The 6,903-nt window shown below is 37.7% G+C and overlaps 1 protein-coding gene across 1 annotated transcript in view; it reads left to right on the top strand.

The window, feature by feature from the left end:
• ANO3 (anoctamin 3) overlaps positions 1 to 6,903 on the top strand; it is a 376,853-nt gene that overhangs the window by 178,321 nt on the left and 191,629 nt on the right. The gene's annotated exons all lie outside the window — the stretch shown is intronic.

Below are 6,903 nucleotides of genomic sequence, written 5' to 3' on the forward strand. Positions count from 1 at the left end.
TATATATATGTATATATAATTTTTTTGCTAATGTTATAAATGCAAAAAGTTGGATAAGTGAAGAGACAATAGAAAAAGTGCAAATCAAGCTTAACAGCTGGATATTTCAAAGTCCAAAACTAGTTGTGTGTGAACTAGCTAATTGTCATGGACCTTTTAAGGATGTTGTTGTTGTTGTTGTTAGGTGCCATCAAGTCGAGTACAACTCCTAGCAACTCCATGAACAATAAATCTAAACGCTGTCTTTTTCTCTGTCATCTTCACACATCCTGACACACAAGAGCCCATTGCAACAGTCACTGTGTCAGTCCACCTGGTGGAGGGTCTTCTCTTCACTGGCCATCTGTCTTTCCAAGCATCATGTCCCTCTCCAAGGAACGGCCCATCCTAGCAAAATGCCCATAGTATGTTTTAAGGGTACAGACTGGAATATGTTTTAATATATGAATCAAGAGGAAATGACCTCTTGCAGTTATGGGGTAAGTTATGGTTGACTCAATCAACTTGGATTTTTGCCAGTAGAACTAGAGGGCCTGATTAATATGGCTATACACAGTATATGCTGTTGAATAAGAACAGATTTCATATGGATATATATGCAATTTTATGTGTATTTTTGTCTGTATTTATCATATATTGGACCTTAACTTTTATATTATTTATAAAGAGATCTCTGGTGGCATAGTCTGTTGGAAGCTGTGCTGCTGACCTCTCTGGAGGTTTAATCCACTTACTGCTTCTTAAAAGAAATATAAGCAATTTCCTCCAGTGTAATTTTACAGCTTCAGGAACACACTGGAGGATTATTAGCTCTGAGTTAGTCCTGACTACATGACAGTTAATGTGAGTTTGAGTTTTTATCATATAAAAATAGGCATAGTGACAGGTATATTTTAGGAGAAGGAGCTCTAGTTTCTTAGTGGTAAGGAGTTGTGCTGCCAACTCGAAGGCACATGGTTTGAATCCACCATCTACCTCACTGGAGGAAGATGGGTAATCTCCTCCCATGTGACTTAGGGTTGTGAGTCTGTTCTGACTCAACCGTATAGAACAACAACAACAATTTATTTTAGAAGGGGAGAGGTGAGAGAAGGAACTTTGAACTACTATGATCTCTGAGTTATCTATGTTGCCACAAAAGTCAATGATTGTATCTTAATTTGAGGAAGCCAGAATTGGAGTTGAAAAACTAAAATAGTGCTGAAAGATGATGTTATGAACATACAGAGGATTTGAACCATTTCAAGAACAATATGAGTAAGTGCATCTATCTGTCTAGTTACAGCAGACTTAGTATGGGTAGAAATGGAGAGGGTTAAATGGGCTTTAGGAAGAGTTCATCTATGAAGACAGTATGGATTTATATCTGAAGTCTTATATGTTGTTGTAGTTATTGTTATTGTTGATTGCTTTTGAGTCGAGCATGACTCATAGTGACCCTATGAACAAAAGGCCTGAAGCCTCTCTGGTGAAACGCTATTGCCCCTATCCATGAAAGTAAACCTTTGTGACATTCTTCAAATTACAAAGACTTTCACACAAAGGGATAAATTAAGGAGTCAGCTGCCGGAGCAGTTTCCAGGTGCCATTAAAACCAATTGGACATATGTTGTCAGTTTACTCCAGTTTCCATGTAGACATAACACAATGAAGCATAATCCTCACTGATTTAGTCTGTTTAAAAAGCTCAGAGTGTGACTCTGACAGGCAGCTATGACAATGTAGGATAGTTAGTTTAGGGACCACAAAGTATCTGGCTCTTGGTCTTTTATAAACTCTGTTGTTGTTGTTGTTGTCATTGTCATTGTGTACTAGACTTGGAACTGACCCAAAAGTGACCCATTAGCAGATTTTCAGAGGCAGTTAATCGCACAGGAGGAGATTGCGTATCTTTCTCCTTTTCAGCAGCTGATGAATTTGAACCATGTGCCTTTGAGATCCAGCAAAGCTTCTTGCCACTAGGCCACCAGAGGTCAGTAGTATTAAGTAAATGTAAATTTTAAAAATAGTAAGCATAGTGATAGATTAAATTGGTGGGCTGATTGTTATTTTAACTAGGGGCTAATGAGTTTGTTACTATGCATAGATACTAGTCTGTGCACAACAGAACAAAACCCTGTCTGGTTTTGTCTTATCCACATAATCATTGCTGTGCTTGAACCTGTTGTTGAAGCCAGAGTCAGTCCACCTCACTGAGGGGCTTCCTTTTTTCTTCTGACCTTCTAATGTCCTGAGCATGATGTTGTTCTCTTGGCGTCTGTCCTTCCTGATAACATGTTCAAATATTTGAGATGAAATTTCATCATCCTTGTTGTTAAAGAATGTTCTGTTTATATTTCTGCAAGACAGATTTGTTAATTCTTCTGTCCATGGCATATTTAATATTCTCTGCCAATACCACAATTCAAAGGCATCAAGGCTTTGGTGATCCTTATTCATTATCTAGCTTTTGCATACATATGAAGTAATTGAAAATACCACGGCTTGGGTCAGGTGCACATTAGTCCCGAAAGTGACAGTTTTACTTTTAAACACTTTAAAGATGTATTTTGCAACAGATTTACCCAATGCAGTATGGTTTTTATTTCTTAACTGCTTCTTCCATGCACATTTAATCCAAAGGGAAATGAAATCCTTGACAATTTTCAATTTTTTTTCTCTCTCTATTTATCTTGCTTAATGGTCCACTAGGGAAGATTTTGATTTTGTGGTAAAGAATTCATAGTGCTTTGTATAATAAATTTCATTATCATAAAGCCACTTTGAATTGGATATGATTTTATTCCCCTTTTGGAAGTCTAAATATTTTAATTTAAGATAATAGTTTAGAATGTCGACCCTAGACTTAGAACATAAGGATTTCTGTTCTGATGTTACTACTTCCATGCTGTGAATAGTGGTGGTAGATAATGATGCTTATATTGGTGAGGAATTCAAGGATGTATGTGTTTGCTGGATGCTCACAGTTCAGTACAGACTTGAAGTGAATTAATGTACAATAGTAGATAACCATTGCCCGATTCGTGCCATCCGCATATCTCTGGCTCTGCTTGGGCCCATAATTGACAGTCATAGTGGCTGTAAATCCACTTACAAATTTAGAACATTGCTACCACAAAGTCATTGCTTCATAAAGAAAATATATGCATAGTACTGTTGATGTGAAAATCGAAGATTCAAGAACTTCATTGATCAAAGAACATATAAGAAATTAATTGTAAATTCATTTATCATAAATAAATGGCAAAGAGGACATTGTACACGGCAATGTGATTCTGTGCTCAAAAATGGAATAAGACAAAGGGTAAAGATAAGAGTGACCCAAAAGATGAAGGTTTAGAAGTTTAAAGACTTGAGAAGTAGAAGAAAAGAAAGCAAATCTAAGAATACATCACAAGAGACAAGAGATTTGCCTAATGTGCAGCATGATTTAAACCTTGCCTCATTTTTCTCTGTACTACTGAAGACAAATGTAACTTTGCTCAGGCTGAGGGGAAGTAAGGAAGAGAATGAGGGGAAGTGCATAACTGTATGTTTATAACCTAAGAAAGAAATCTAATCGTTGGGTACTAGAAAGCTAGTTTCTCCTTGCACCGCTAAATAAATTGTGCGCCATCTTTGAAGGGAATCATTTCTTCTTGTACCTTATTTAAGCTAGAGATAGTTCTTCAACTATTGGAGATGAAACGTGGAGAGTTTCAAAGGCATCTGATAAAAGACATGCTGTAAAACTGAGAAAGCAAAGAAGAGGAAGAACTCTTGTTTTGGTTTTTCAAACAAGAGAATCCATTTTTACTCTGAAAAACGTCTAAAATCCTCACAAAATCCAAAAATTATACTAAAAAATAAGTTTTATGTGATGACTTATTTTAAATGGACTCAATTCTGTATGTCTGCTAAGTGTTACTCAGACACGCAAAGCATTATAGGAGTTGTGTTTATAGCTAAGGATTAATGTTGTAGAATACTTATAAATGTTGGATTTTATTTTCCTTTTCTCCTGAAAAATAGGCTGAAGCTTTGTTTGTGTGCATCTAAGATTTCCTATTTAGAAATTTTCTGACTTCAGATATTTTCATACATGTGTTTAGAAAGTTCATATATTCATATAGTTGAATTCCCTTTGCATTTAATTTATGGAGTTTTCTAAAAATACATTGTAACTTGTTTTTTAGAAGAAATATGTATATCAATAAAAGTAAAAATTTTTTAAGAAATTTATTTCCTTAACATATATGAACAAAACCAAAAAATGGTGGCTAAATGGTTAGAAGGGGATAAATTTAAGATATTTTTTAATACAAACTCCAGAACAAGAAAATACTTATCATTGTGATTTACTTTGAAATACTTAAAGCAATCCTTCACAAAGCTGAAAAGACTTATTATAGTGCTCAGAATGTCCATAAATTGGTAGATTTAAATTTTATCCTTTTTAAGTAAACAATTTTTCTGGTGTTAACGGGGGTGGGGGGGACACAACCCAAAATGACAACACATATACTTGTATTTGTTATTGTTGTTATGTTATATGCTCTTGAGTGACATGAGATTCATAGTGACTCTGAAGCCTTCCCTGTCCTGAGCCAATCTCACTGACTCCGACACACCTACTACCCCCATTTCCCTAGTCACTGTATCAATTCATCTCATCCAGGGTATTCCTTTCCTGTGCTGTCCCTCTACCCCCCACAAGCATAATGCCCTTATCCAATGTCTGGTCCCTCCTGGCCATATGCTCAAAGTATGTGAGATAGGGCTTCAAAATCCTGACCTCCAAGGAGAAACTTGATTTCACCCTGTCCTAGACAGACCTAATAGTCTAATGTATGTTTAAGACTCTTCTCCAGCATCACAACTCAAAAGCAGTGATTCTTCTTTCATGTTTAAGTCAGTGTCCAGCTCTCCAACAAATAGCAAATAATTGCGAAGACAATGGACCTGGATCAGGCACACCTTAGTCTCTATACTGACATCATTGCTTCTCAGTACTCTGGAGAGGTTTCTGACAGCAGATTTTCCCACTGCAATTCCTCTTTGATTTCCTGACTGCTGGAGCCAAGAGTGTTGACTGGGGAGCCAAGTAAATTGTGTATGTGTGTGTGTATGTGTGTGTGTTTGTGTGTGTGAGAGAGAGAGAACAAGAGAGAGTAAGCTGTGTGTGTGTGTGAGAGAGAAAATGCTGTGTGTGTGTGTGTGTGTGTGTGTGTGTGTGTGTGTGTGTGAAAAAGAGAAAGAGAGAGAGAACTCTTTTAAAGATATTACATATCCTGACAGCAGATTTTCTCAGTGCAATTTGTCTTTTGATTTCCTGACTGCTGGTGCCAAGAATATTGACTGTGGAGCCAAGCAAACTATAAGGATATAGAGATACACACACACACACACACACACACAGAGACAGAGACAGAGACAGAGAAAACTATTTTAAAGATATTACATATCCTGACATGAGAATTTAAAATCTGCAGAAACTAGTGGCATTTTGACACTGAAGTGAAGTCTTTTCTTTGAGGAATGAAGCACAGCCATCTGTAAAATGAAACGGCTCCTGAGGCGGGGATAAAGATTAGAGACACTCCCTCCCTGAGGATTCTGGTCTTTGGATCTGTCCTCTTAGGTTAGAAGGGCCTAACGTCATATTGGGTCAGAATATGCAGGAAAGATGAAAGGCTTTTATTGTGAAAGAGTAGCATTAAGTCAGCATATGCTGAATATATTAAGAATCTTCTCAAATGCTGTGTGATCTTGGTTCACCATCACTTAAAGTGGTCACCATTCTTCTGAAAATAGATTCCTGCAGAAGCCAAATCTCATTTGTAAGAACCTTTTAGTGATTGACTTCCAAAGTTACCAAGAAATAAGTCACAATGGCTATTTTACACATATATTATTTCTTTCTTTATTCATATATCATGATAGCAAGAAGCTAAAAGGCAACTCCAAGAATATATCACCCCCAAGCACAGCTAAGAAAGGAGGTATGTGATCTTTACCTAAATGATTTTGACACTATTTGATCTCTTCAGGGTATTTGATTGCTTTTACTGGGGGAGGCAGGTGGGGAAAGAGGCAGGTGCTTGACTTGTAGGATCATTTATCTTAACTATTACCTGATTGTTGTTGCTGCTGTTGCATGACTATGTGTCAGAATTGGCTCATAACTGACCCTCCAATAGATTTTCAGAGGCTATAAATTGCACATAAGGTTTCCCATCCTTTACCAACAGAACACCTGATAAATTTGAACCATATACCTTTGGGATTGTGGGGCAGATTCTTACCATTAGGCCACTAGAGTTCCTTGATTTAGTTGAATGGAAGTAGTACAGAGCTCTGATAGCCTAGTGGTAGTAAGAAACTGTGCTCCAATTCCAAAGGCCCACAGTTCAAATCTACCAGCTGCTTTGTGGGAGAAGGATGGGCAATCTCCTCCTGTGCAATTTGTTGTTGTGATTATTGTTATATTCCAGTGAGTCAGAACTGACCCATAGCTGACCCTTCAGCAGGTTTTCAGAGGCAGTTAATCACACGAGAGGAGAATGCCCATCCTTCTTCCATGGAACAGCTGGTGAAATCAAACATTGTGACTTTGGAATTGCAGTGCAGCTTCTTGCGACTAAGCCACCAGAGCTCCCTGTGCAATTTCCTGCCTCTGAAAAACTCACTAAAAAGGTTCAGCTATGAGTCAGTTCCAACTTGATGGTACATAACAACTATGTTGTTGTTGCTGTTGTTGTTGTTGTTATGTGCCATTGAGTCACCTGCGACTCATAGCGACCCTATGTACAACAGCCCTAAACTCTGCTCTGTCCTGTGCCAGTCGCAATGTCTCTGACACTCCCGTCCCAATTATCCCAGTCACTGAATCAATCCACCTCATAGAGGGCCTTCCTCTCCTGC

Source organism: Elephantulus edwardii, unplaced genomic scaffold (assembly GCF_000299155.1).
Source record: "Elephantulus edwardii isolate Elephantulus edwardi_28Jun2011 unplaced genomic scaffold, EleEdw1.0 scaffold00029, whole genome shotgun sequence".
NCBI classification, from domain to species: domain Eukaryota; kingdom Metazoa; phylum Chordata; class Mammalia; order Macroscelidea; family Macroscelididae; genus Elephantulus; species Elephantulus edwardii.